The sequence below is a fragment of the Castor canadensis genome, chromosome 16, assembly GCF_047511655.1.
Source record: "Castor canadensis chromosome 16, mCasCan1.hap1v2, whole genome shotgun sequence".
Classification (NCBI taxonomy): Eukaryota; Metazoa; Chordata; class Mammalia; order Rodentia; family Castoridae; genus Castor; species Castor canadensis.
The window spans coordinates 59,919,194-59,932,519 of NC_133401.1; the positions used below are offsets into that span (position 1 = coordinate 59,919,194).

At 49.8% G+C, this 13,326-nt stretch overlaps 1 protein-coding gene across 6 annotated transcripts in view; it reads left to right on the plus strand.

Annotated features, from left to right (window-relative positions):
* The first annotated feature begins 4,365 nt into the window (after positions 1 to 4,365).
* The window catches only part of Tnip1 (TNFAIP3 interacting protein 1), a 52,356-nt gene continuing 43,395 nt past the window's right edge, over positions 4,366 to 13,326 (plus strand). For 4 of the 6 annotated variants that reach the window (XM_020176199.2, XM_074057165.1, XM_020176197.2 and 1 more), the window contains exon 1: positions 10,223 to 10,362. The gene's annotated coding sequence lies outside the window, so the exon portion shown is untranslated. Of the gene's footprint in view, positions 4,519 to 10,222; positions 10,363 to 13,326 lie in introns of those variants that run through there. The other 2 variants (XM_020176200.2, XM_074057167.1) reach the window with 2 other exon arrangements.

Below are 13,326 nucleotides of genomic sequence, written 5' to 3' on the forward strand. Positions count from 1 at the left end.
CCAGACACATATATGAACAGATAATTCTCACTCTGGAGTCGGAAGGCCCAGCTCAAGGAGCTTGGGGTTTCTCAAACTCTACTGAGTAGCAGGGTCACCCCTGGTAGTTTATTTTAAATGCTGCCTCTAGGGCTCTATCTTCCAGAGAGCCTGAGTCCTTAGGTCTCTAGACCGGCCCAGAGATCTGCCAAATCCCAGGCTAGGTCCTAATGACATGAGGAATTGTTGTCTTTGGGGGAGATTTTAACAGAATTGGTGAATCAGGAAATGTGTGAAGTCATATTCATAGTTCCCCAAATAAGCACTTGAGTGGCTACTGTGAGCCTGGCTCAATGCTGTTCTCACAACACCAATAGTAAGACAAGAGGTGTGGAGATGGGAGAGGTGGGGCTGGATAATTAGTTTCAAAAGAACAGTCCTGTGAGAGTTTCCCTTTGTATCAGTTTCTTTTTTCATTGCTGTGATTAAATACCTGACATAAACAATTTAAAGGAAAAAGGATTTATTTGGGCTCACAGTTTCAGAGACTTTAGTCCATAGTCCTTAGCTCTGATGCTTCTGGGCCCATGGCGACGTAGAACGTCATGGAAGCAGGAGTTATGTGGAGGAGGGGTTCTTCTGACCACTGGCAGACAGGGAGCAGAGAGGGACTAAGAACAATGTATAACCTTCAAAGTCACACCCCCAGTGACCTGCTTCCTCCAACTAGGCCCCACCTCCCAAGGTTTCCAGAATCTCCCAAAATAGCACCAACATCTGGGGACCAAGTGCTCAGCACATGAGCCTGTGGAGGACATTTCATATTCAAGCTGTAAAATTCTGCCCCTGGCCTCCACAGGCTCATAGCGATCTCAATGACACAAAATGCACTTAGTCCATCTTCAAAGGTTCCCGAAGTCTTAACAGTTCCAACATTGTTCAAAAGTCCAAATTCAGCCAGGCGCCAGTGGCCCACCTGTAATCCTAGCAACTCAGGAAGCAGAGATCAGGAGGATCGTGATTCAAAGCCAGCCCAGGCAAATAGTTTCAGAGACCCTATCTCAAAAACACCCATCACAAAAAAAGGGCTGGTGGAATGGTTCAAGGAGAAGGCCCTGAGTTCAAGCCCCAGTACTGCAAAAAAAAAAAAAAAAAGTCCAAATTCAAAAGTCTCTTCTGTACAGAAGAGACTTTTTTTTTCTGTACATTTCCATTTCAAAAGAGAAGAATAGCAAGGAAGGATCAGGCCAAAGCAAGACCAAAACCCAGCATGGAAAATTATAAATCCTGTAGCTCCAGGTCTAGCATCTGGGGCACGTGGTGTTCATGATGTGAATTTCAATGGGCTTCTGCAATCCTGTCCACTATGGCCTTGCCACTTGCAGTCGGCATGCCTTCTCTCTCCTGACTCCACTCAGTGTTTATAGCTTTCCTTAGCAGAAATTCCATGTCCCTGACAGCTCCAACATCCTGGGGTCTCCATTGCAGCTTAGGCTTTACCTTTACAGCTTTACACATTGCCTTCTCAGGGCTGCCTACACAGACTCCAACACCGTCACACATTGCCTGGCCTTCCACATCTTCCTTGGAAATCTAGGTGGAAGTCCCCATGATCCCCGCAACTCTTGCCTCCTGATGCCTGTATCATATGGACAGCACTGAGGTCTGCCATTAGCTTGAATAGTTAAACAGCCAGATCCTCTTGGACTATGGCAGCACTGACTGCTGAGTGCCTGGGTATCTGAATTCAAGGAATCACTCCCTGGGTGCTGTGGCCTGAGTTCAAGCCACAGTGCAAGAAAAAAAGGAGGAAGGAAGGAAGGAATTACATGTTCAATACAGATACAGTTTTTTTCCTGAATATTTCTATCCATGGTTGAATTTACGGATGTGAATCCCATGGATACAGAGGGCTGACTGCACTTGAGTTTGAACTCTAGCGGTGCCACTATTGGCAGTTAGCTTAACCCAGTAGAGGCCTTAGTTTCCCCATTTGTACGATAACAGTATTAGTCTTATAAGGAGCATGTGAACCTGCCTAGCAAGCATGAAGCCCTGGACTCCCCCCAAAAAAAGCACTTAGTGCTATACCTGGCACATGATATGAGCTTAGTGTTTAGTGTTGTATTTCCTGAACGCCTTGGCCTGCCCTTATTTCTCCTTCCTCTTAACCTTCAGACTTCCTTAAAATATCAGAATGGAAGGTCCTTTAGTGATTATTTAGTCTGATTCCCTCACATTATTGGAGATGAGGACCCAAGAGGAGGGACTCGCCTAGGGCCACACAGCAGAGCCAGGACACACACTTAACATTTCTGATGCCCAATGCAACGACTTCTTCCTTCATGGCTATCCCACAGCCTGAACATGGAAGGGAATTTCAGGGAATCCATGGCTGAGAGGGAGAGGTGGAAAGAAGGTGAGAGAAGCTGACTGCTCTCAGCATTTCACCAGGGAGAAGCCTGAGCTAATCTCCCCAGGTGTGCAAGCCAAGTGCTCCTAACCAGAGACCTTGCTCATCGTGATCCAGCTCCTTGAATCTCCTTAGTCATTCAAAGCTCCTCTGCCATTTAAGACTCCATGGGTAGGAAACAGTCCAAACCATGCTTCAAGAGCTCACAGGAGAGCTATGATTATTGTGGCCTCTAGAGAGAAAATACCATGTGTAGAGAGAACACTGCAGTCCAGGAATGTCAGGGTTTTATAACACATAGTTCCACTCCCTGCAGAGAAAAGGAAATGGTCTACCCTTTTGTCCCCATCTAGATTGAGGATTGGTGTCATTGGCCTAATGAAACTTGCTGTGATATTGAGAATACCTGTGCACCCTACGGTAGCAGCTGTTCCCACTGGGGTCACTGAGCCCTTGACAAGTGACCAGTGCTCTGAGAACTGAGTGAGCAGTGGGGAAAAAGCACTGGACCAGGAGCCAGGAAGCCCCTGCACTTACTCACAGGAAGTCATTTCCCCTGTCTGGTCTTTGCTTCCTCATCTGTAAAATGATGCATTAGTCAAGATTCTTCTAGTACTCCCCATGTAATCTCAACCTGAAGGACACAGAAGCAGCTGAAGAGTGGATTCAGTGGACTTTTCCCCACACACACCCAGCCTCCCCCTTGCCCAGCCTCCACCCCCAGGGTTGCATGTGGCCTCTGCGGCCTGCCTGTCCAGGTTCATTACTATTACTTCCCCCTGCTACTTCAAAGCCCAGGCTAGGGCTGGGAGTGAACAATTTTCAGTTCCCCGAATACTCTCTCTTCTCTGCATTCTCTTTGATAGCACCCTTCCCCATGATCTTGCCTGGCTACTTTCAGGTCTAGGCTGAGAGGTTACTTCCTCCAGGAAGAATTCCCAGATGCCCAGATCCTAGTTCCTATAGTAACCGGCATTTCTCCTGCCAGTTATAACTACCTGTTCATTTGCCTACAGCCCAAAGCAATCCTATCCAATAGAACTTTCCATGCTGATAGAAGTGTTGGATACAAGCATTGTCTAAAGCGGTAGCCACTCAAAATGTGCCTGGTGCTACTTAGGAATGGAACTGCTACCTTTATCTCTTTTTAATTTACATTTAAAAAGCCATATGTGGCTAATGTCTACTGGTCAGGACAGACCCAGTATCTCTGAGCTTTGAGAAGGCAGAAAGCAGGTCTGATTTGTCCATTCCCTTTTTTAAAAAAAATTTATTTTTTCTTTTGTGTGCTGAGATGGAACCCAGGGCCTACCTAGCACATGCCAGGCAAGTGCTCTACCACTGAGCTACATCCCCAGCCCTGACCTGTCAATTCCTGTATCCTCAGTTGCTAGAAGATGAAGCAGCTCTGGAATCAGGAATAATCAAGGAAGGCAGAAGTCAGGCATAGCAGCAGGGGGTCACCAAGACTCAGGCAATGTGCTAGGAATCTTCAGCTAGCAAGTGCAGAGTGGGTGGTTCCTGGGCTGTAGGTCTCCAGGTCTCACTAGGCATCTGAATAAGACCCGGCATGCAGGAGGGAAGACGTGGGCTCTTCCTTCTCCATGGAGGACTCACAAAGAGGAGTAAATGGAAACAGATGGATAGGAGAAAGGGAGGAGGATGTGGGCTGGACATCTGGCCATTTCCTCGGGGCCTCAGTGCTGGAATCCCCCACCTTAGCTGAGGAGGAAGTAGAGGTCCTCAGGAGAACCCAACAGGGCAGGCCAGGTGGCCTCTGGTGCCAGTTCCCAGTCCAGCCAAGGACTCATCAGGCTTCCAGCTCTTCCCCACAGCCCCCTTCACTCCCTGGAATTCATAGCAAGTGACAGCCGGTCAGGGAAGTGACAGGTGGAGGCTGACGAAGAAGGGCCCTGTGCTCTGCCAGAGGGCGGGATGGGGCCTCAGCTGGGCCTTGTGGGGCTGCCTGGTGGCTGGCTCCTCTATCTCGGGGAATTCCCCTTCTGCCTAAAAGTCAGCGCAACCCAGCCCTCCTTCCTGCAGAGGCACAAAAAGCCGAGCAGTCTTCTCAGGGACACCCGACAGCCCCTGCTGTACAGACCTCGGATTTCCCTGCACTTCCCCAGGTGAGAGACCTAGGATGGGGACAGGTAGGCCAGGGCAGGGGAGAGGACTCACCACACAAGGGTGCCAATACCACCAGATCCTCCCAGTTCTGTGCCAGGAACTGCCTGGCCTCTTTCTTGCCAACTAGGGTCCTCTGGTTCCCCAGTCCAGCTTGCTGGGCCCACCCTGGCCTTGGACTCTAGGCCTCTTCTCCTTGCCTGGTCTTATTCTCCTCTGACTTCATCTTGTTTCTTTCCTGCCTCCTCTTCTTGCCCTCTCTCCTCAGCTGGACTTCTCTTCAGTTGTCACTAGCTTTTCCAAAGGGAAGGAAAAGAAAGGCCTATTTTTGTCTTATCCCTTCCCCCCAAAAAGGGAGTAGGTTTGCATGTCTGCGAGCGGTTTATGTCTGTGTGCCTGAGAACATGTCTGTGAATGTGTGTCATACTTTCAAGAGTGTGTATGCGTAGGTCTGTGTGAGTTAACATTTGTGAGCATCCGTGTGTGAGAATGTCTGTGCACATGCCTCTGTGTGAATATGATTTTGGAAGATGAGAGTATGGGGATGTGTTGGGTACTTCAGAAGTAAAACCAGATGGGGAAAGACCAGGTGGGAGCCTGTCTGACCTCCCTGGGAAGCATGATGGTGGCCAGGACCTTCCTTAACACTGGGCAGATGGTCAGATCGCCCCTCCCTCCTGTCTGCTTTGCTCCTAGGACTGCTGCACTTTTTCTGCAGTTGAATCTTTGGTAGAGAGAGTGGGTGAAGGGCTGGCACACAGAGGTGATGAGGTCTCCCCTTTGATCACACAGTCCAGATTTTCCAAAGCTGGTAAGAGACCCAGGGGCCCAGGGAAGTTCCTGGCTAGAGGGACAAGAACTACAGGCCACATCTGCTTGTGACTTCCAGGCTGTGGAAGGATAGGAGAACGTGGAAGGGCCTGGAGAATAGGAGTCTGGAGGAAGACACTGGAAGGAGAGGGTAGGACAGAAAGAGGACTACTCTCTCTGGCCCTGCTAGGGCTTCCCGGGATTGGGAAATGCTGTGCCTGTGTGGGTCTGCCTCCCTGAGGGGCCGAGCTGAGGCTGCCTAACTTCTTCCCACTTCCAGGAGGATGACAAAGGCCAAGCTTGGATTCCACCCTAAATCCAGCCTGACACTCTGACCTGCAGATAGGCAGGCCAGAGAGAGAGAAATTGAAGTAAGGGAGACCCCAGACTCCTAGGGAATGTGGGAGGAGCCTGGCTGGGCCACGTTTGTGCTGTTTGTGCGGGTCTGGGAATTTCCCCAAGTGTCACTTTGCCCTTTTTCCTCCTCCCATGGTGCCCTAGAAACAGAGGAGTTACAGGCAGGCCAAGGACACAAGGGCAAGAGTTGGGAAGGAGAAAGAGAAACAGGAAAGAACCTAGGGGAGTCAGCAGCAAGCCCCCTAGGTCCAGCCTTCAGAGACCTCTAGGCAAGTTGCTCCCCAGCTGTGAGCTCTGGGGTCCCCCCTGGGAAAGGGAGGGAGACAATCCCTGGCCCTCAGAGGGCTGCTGGTTGTTAATTTCCATGCCTCCTTTCAGTGAAGCCAAGCCCTGTGGCTTTTAATTCTCACTGCCCTGTGAACTTGGCAGTTATCACCTTCCTGGCCTTGATAAGGAAACTGAGCTGTGCCCTGTAAATGGCAGGGATGGGATTAAGTATCCAGTCTTAATCTTATGGTGAGCCCACATGACCTGTCTCTTGGAAAGGGGCAAGCTGCGAGTATAAAGAGTTTCATTCATCTTAAAGTGCTGAATGAATGTGAAAAATCATAGCTACCTTACCATTCCCTCATGAAGGCAGTTACAAAGAATTCAGAAATGCCAAGTGAGGTGGCTTATGCCTATAATCCCAACTACTTGTGAGGTAGAGATAGGAGGTTCAAGTTTTGAGGCCAGCCCTGGCAAAAACTTAGCAAGATCCCATCTCAACCAATAAGCAGGGCATGGTGGTGCATGCCTGTCATCCCAAGTATGTGGGAAGCACAGGAAGAAGGATCTCCATCCAGGCCGGCCCAGGTAAACTTGAGACTCTTATCAGAAAAATAACTACAGCAAAAAAGGTCTGGGAGTGTGGCTTAAGTCGTAGTGTGCTTGGTACCATTCCAGACCCTGAGTTCAAACCCCAGATCCACAAAAAAAAAAAAAAGAAAAAAGAATAAATAAAAATGCCTTCTTAGGCTGAGGGAGGGAAGCTGGAACCTCTGGGACTCTGCTCACTTATTTACTCCTTATCAACAGTGAGCACAATTACCTCATGCCATTTCAGTCACTGTCATGCACTGGACAGGCATTATCTCATTTAACTATCGTCCAAATCTCTCTTTAGATACATACACACCCAAAACCAGAAAGTACCTAGAATCCACGTTAGGGTTTAGTATTCCTTAGATTGCCTCAGGCAGAGAATCCAAGGACTGCTCTTTTCCAGTTTCATTTGCTGCCCACCCCCTCCTCCAGTTCCACTCACCCCAGCAACCCACCAAGGTGCCAATTCACCCATTCTCATAATGGAATGAGGCATGTGCTGGTTTGAGTGGAAGCTCCATTTCCTGTCAGTGAGATATGTGGCACCTCACTGCACCAGGAGCAGGAGACATGGGTGCCAGTCCTGACCATCCATCCCAAACTCCATGCAAGACCACCTGCAAGTCCCAGCCTCCCTCTGGCCCTCGGTGTGGTGCCATCCCTCACAAGGATAAGGGTTTCATCTTTTTTTTTTCTCTTGTTCATATTTCTATCACAAATTTTGCCACTTATTTTGAGTAGGACTTGGAATTGGGATTTGATCATTTCTGAAGACCCTTCCAAGGTGGGCATTCTAAGACATCCAAGCATAATGCCAAAGAGGGGTAAGAAGAGCCTGGTTCTTTGTGCTCTGGGAACTTGCTACTCCATAAGACCTGCAGTAAAGTTACTTATTACATCAAAGCCTGTTTCATCTGTGAAATGGAGCATTTTGAACCTATGTCACATGCTGCTGGAAGACAAGCTATGTAAAAGTGCAGGCCTAGCACACAGTTGCCTTTGAATGCTTTGTAACAACACTTGGTTCGGAGCTAAATCATTTCTAGGTGGATTTTTCTGGTATGTGTTTTATTGACTTCGAATATGGATTTGGGTCTGACTTTGCAGCCACCCTGGTAGAGGTGAAGGAGGAGGGAGTAGCAGAAAGATTGGGAAGTTCTGTGTTTTAAAACAAAGCAGAATAAATCCAAACACAGCTTGGTTCTCCTGCCAGGTGGGGCTTTTGTGCGGGTGCTTGTTGTCACTCTGGAAGAGCAAGAGGTTGCCATCTGTCTGAGTCACTTAGCACACCCAGAAGGCTCAGTTTCCTGACTAGGAAATCCCCTTTCAGCTAAGGGGCAGCAGAGAGTGCCAGGCTAGGGGGCCTGTCTCCTGTCCCCTCTGTATCCCCAGGCTAGGGTACCATAGGGGCTGCAGAAGGTGGCATGGAAGCTAGAGGTTACATTGCTTGGTTTAACAATGAAATTCTACTCAACACGTGCAACCCACATCTAGGTACCACTAGCATGTCTCAAATACCTACCGTGTGCCGAGTCTCAGGCTTTATTTGCTTTATATCGTTCCTCACAATCACCTAAAGGGTAGATACACTTCTCTCCATTTTTCAGAGAAGAATTTGAGGCTCAGAACCACTCAGGTAGTAAGTGGTTGAGGAGGGGTTGGAACCCCATTAGATCCACAGTGTGTGTCTGTGACAGAGTTGAGCTTCTGTAAGAAAGAGAAAAATCTTAACACTGTGATGACAACATGGTGCTGTGGACAGAGCACACGGGACTGAAAGCTAAGGCCCTAAGGTCTAGCCTGGGTTGTCTTACTCAATGTGTGGAGCCTTCAGCAAACCTCTACACAGAGGTCTCAATTTATCTGTCAAGAAAGAGATTGTAACCAATGGTCCCCATGGCCTCTATCAGTGCTCTGAAGTCAAATCAAGATGCACCAGGATTGAAGGAACAGGAAAAGTAGTGAATTTGAACAGGTACTTTTCTCACAAGTTGTAACTATTAAGAGAATGTATCTCACTAGGAAATCAGGCAAAAAGATGACAGGCTGTTTGCATGGCAAGGTCATCATTCTCCAACAAGGTTACCAAGGAGTCATCTGTCACTTTGGAGAATGAAACTTTGAAACTCTTAAGGTCAGTTTACAAAAACACCTGAAACGGTGTGGGAAGAAAGTGCAAATTATTAAAGCCTTTTCATTTTTTAAAGTCAATTTCAATGCTCTTGGAGAGGGGAGGAGTGAAGTTTTGGGTTGGGATTAGGAAGAGAGTGTTCCAGGAAGGGATGAATTGCAAAGTACACTGGAGAGGCAAAAGGAAAAGTGTCAGTTGGAGCCTAAATGCTGTGTGAAGCAGGTCCCAGGCTCCCAATCCCTACAGCCTACCTGAAGTGACACAGTGGGGCCTTGCTCCTGTTTGTGTGTCTCAACAATCAAGGTGCTTGTATACTTCTTTCCATAATTAGAGTGGACTAGAATATTCTTTTGAAACTTGGTAAAGGATGTCATAAAACCTGAAAGGAGAACTCCTGGAAGAGGCCTATATGGAAGTAGGTGCTGTATGTTCAAAACAATGAATTAGCAGGTCATATAACCAAGCATATATGAACCAGTCCCCCAAATCCTTTCTCCCAGTCCTTTCTGGAGACCAGAGCCTGTCAGTGACTAAGTTTTGAATAGTTTCAGTGAAATGGGTCTTTTGCAATATGTTTTCATATCTGCTCCTATCTGTCCTTTATTCCAAGGCTTTAGCCTTTTCACTTTTTGGAGAGGCCTTATCTTTTTGCCCCATGTGGTGGTACACACTTATAATCTCAGATACCCAGGTCAGGAGGCTGAGACAGGAGGATCAGGACTTCTAGGCCAGCCTGGGCTACATAGTGAGACCTAGTCTAAAAAGAAAAAGAAGAAGAAAAGAAAAAAAAAGTGTTCCTACTCCTTACTGCACCACAGCCTTTAGCATTACTTGGATCACATACAGGAAAAAGGACAGATGGTGGACTCTGGATTTGCCCACCTGGGTTTGGACCTTGGCTCAGTCCCTTATTAAGGCCATCTGTCTGTACGTGGAATACAACCCCATCACTAGGGTGATCGTGCGAATAAGATAAAGCAATGCACGCAATGTCTACGATGTGTAGTGGCAAGTGCGCAACAATATTCCTGGCGACAACAGGATTCTTCAAGGGTGCTTTCGGCTGGGAATTTCTTGGCCTCGCTGAGTCCCCGAGGGCCCTGCAGTAACTCCGCGGCCCCAGCTCTGGCTTCTCTCCAAATGCTTACGTGCCTTTTGGCAAGTCCTCTCCCCGCTGCGGCCCGTGTCCCCTACGGATAAGGAAGGGTTGGGTAGTCTTAGCGGCTCTGAAATTCCCGCTTTCTAGGTGGCCCTGGCCTCGGTCCGAGCTTCCGGCGCGGGGAGGGCCTCGGGGCTGCGTGGCCGCAGAGGGCGGCGCCGGAGGGCGCGGCGCGCGGGGACAAGCTCCGAGCGCCCGGTTAGGTCGCGGGCTTTCCCCCAGCCACCCTCATCCAGCGGAACCCGGCGGTCGCTGTTTACCTCGTTCGCCCCGCCCCCAGCGGCTGCGGCTGCAGGAGCGCGCGGCGCGATTGGACGAGCCGCCTGTCAGTCTCCAGGGACTTTCCCAGGGGTGGGGCTGCCTGGTCCCCCTCACTTCCTTGTCTTCGGCGGCGTCCCCTCCTCCTGCCCCGGTCCGAGAACCGGAGGAGTGCCGTGGGGACGCAGTCTGGACACTGCCCCGTTCCTGGACTCAGGACTGGATGCGGTGATTGGGACGCTGTCCCCTACAAGCCCTCGTCCTCAAGTAAGCCGGCCGGACCGCAGCAGGGGACCGAGGGGGCGGAAGGCAGACCGATACTGAGGTCCTTCAGGGACTCGGCGGTGACCGGGCCCGGGGTGAAGGTGGCTTGGGTCCCTGAAGCCCTGTGCGCGACGTCCTGGGGCGTCTCTGGGCGACCAGGACCGGGCAGCTGGGGACGCCCCGCCGACCGGCGAGCGCGGAGGGTCGCGCGTGCGCAGTGTGAGGGGAGCGCGCTGGAGACGCCGTGGAGGCGGCGGGTGGGCGGGAGCGCGGGACCGGGAGTGCGGACCCCCGGGGTGACCGCGGCCCTGAGGGCTGTTCACCGGGAAGCGGGGGGGGGGGGGGGGGGGGGAAGACAGTAGCCTAGGCGGCGTCATTATTAAATAAAGTTCTGTAAGCAGTGTGTACATGTAACAATGAGGAAAACAATAACTTTCCAAATGGTAAACTTATTTATTACATCCATCTTAAACATGAGTATTATTTCTACTCCCATTTTACAGTCGACAAAACCCAAGCACTTGGAGATTGGGTTTGCATAGCTAATGAGTGCAAAGTCAGGATTTGAACCCAGGCATTTGGTTCCAGAGGCCCTGCTCTGCTGTTTCTGTTGAATGTGTTTGTTTTGCACATTCTTGGAGACATTTATGTGCATGAGTAGAGTAGATGTAGTGAGGTCCTGGAGCGACTGAGGGCTCGAGTATTTACTTTTGGCTGAGTGTTGCACCGTAGGGCATTTGTGTACCTGTGTGTGAGATCATGTGCATGGGAGTAATTGTATTATGTATTCATTGATTGTGCGCCCGGGAGTGGGTAGGAGTTTTGTGCAACTGAATGAGAAACTATGTTTTGGTAAGGGGAGGGAGGGACTTTTATGTATGATGTAAAACCATCAGCAACCGTCCATCCCCACCCCCTTGCAGAATGACAGTGCAGGGAAGTGTGTGGATTCCTACTGCATCATTTTGATTTCACAGCAGCGTCAGAATGGGATTTAATCAGCTCTTACTCATTTTCTAAACAATGGGGGTACAGTATAGGGGAATTCGGCATCTGATGAGTGATGAGAAAAGGGGACTCAATTTTTTTTTTTTATCTCGACAATGGATATTTTATTAGGAGGGTGGAATACTTATACAAACTCTGTGATACTGTGTTACCCTTCTGCAGCAAAGTAAACTGAGGCAGTGAGAAAAACCCATAATGATAGTACTAACAGCCTACTTTTGTGAGTACCTACCATGTGCTAGGCACAGTGCTTTAAAGTCAGCATCCCATGTAATCTTGCTGACAATCCTAAAGTAGTCTCAGTTTTCAGATAAGAAAACTAAGGCCCAAAGAGATTAAGACTTGCCCAACCAGTAAGCCTTGAACCTTGGCCCTGTTCCTTTTCCGATGGCCAAGGCTGTGTCCTGGGAAAATAATGTGATTAGGGACTGATCATGCTCCTCTGGAGGCTACAGATGGGAGTGTCCAGTGTTCTGCATACTTAGGTGACTGTGGTGTCCCCGCACCTATGGCTGTCCTGTGGGTGTGGATACAGTGTGGCCTGCCTCTGGATGCCCACACCAGGTTCTTTGGGGCCCCAGGAAGCCGTGGGGTCTGACTCATACCCTTACCCAGTGCTGCTGTAACTGGAGGCCCGGATGCCCTGGTTGGGTCAGGCCGACCTGATTTGAGCATGGTGACCTTGTGGGAGGTTGTTTGTCTGCCTCCCTCCACTGGTTACAGTTTTCCTTCTGTACTGGCTGTGATTTACCACCTGTGCCAGCCTGCTGTTTCCCTCCAGCATGCGTGTCTTGTTCTCACACTGAGGCCCTCACCCTGCCTTCCCTGTGCCAGACCCACACCTTTTTCCAGCTCTTCCCATACTGCTTTTTCCTTATCTGTCAACTCTCAGCTCAAATGTCACCTCTTCAGAGGGGCCTTCCCTGACCTTTCTATGCAAAATAGCCCCCTTTTTCACTTTCTGTCACATTACCACTTTTTTTCATACATTTATCATGTTCTGAAATATATTTGTTTATTTGAGGATGAGAAAGTTACTTCATGATTCACAGAGTTATTTTTTTGTTGTCTGTCTCTTTTCCCAGAATAGAAGGGTGAGAGCAAGACCTTTTAGTCTTCCCAAGTGTATCTCTGACAATGGGGAAGAGAGTCTGGGGTGAGGCTCTGTTGAGGAGTTAGAGAAACTAGAATAATGGTGTGGTTCATGGGAAGTAAACTGAGGCAGGCGGGATGAGCCCTCTAGGCATCTCCTTTTGAGAGTTACAAACATTTCCTGCTGTGCTGGGCAGTGTTCACAATGGCTCTGCCCTCCAAGAAGCAGTTGTCAGGTGGGGATCGCTGGGCCCTGAATGCCACCAGGAAGCATCATGAGCCAGCAGGTGTTGTGTGACTGGGGGGGGGGTGCAGTGGTACCAGGGGGCACCAGGTGGTTGGGGGGCTTTTAAAGGGACAAGACCTTAAGGGCAGAGCCTAGGAAGATAGTGAGGTGCGGAGTGGGGCCTGGGTCTCCTCTAGGGCAAAGGAGAAATTTGGAGTAAGGTTCTGTTGGAGTGGGGAGACACCAGCTGGGCCAGGAAAAACTGAAAGCTGTGAGGCCTGGATTTGACTGTTTGTCCTGGTTGGCAGCCTTGGTAAGTGGTTAGAGCAGGTGGTTCACGAATCTGGTCTACATCATAACCACCTTGGGAGGGGCTGGTAAGCACTTATTGCTTATTACCAGAGCTAACAGGGACCCAGTACTGGCAGGGAGGCCGCTGCTGCTGGCCCGGGCCACCATGTGAGGACCCCTGGTGCAGACTGGGGTAGGTGCCGCCTATCCTTCCTCACCTTAGTTTGGTGGGACACCAGTTCCTGGGACAGTGCGGGCCAGGTGCCCACTCAGGACCACCGTGCATGCGTGGTGCTCAGTGCTCAGTGCATAGCAGGGGCTGTTAGTGGTAGCGATGCAACCATGAGGCT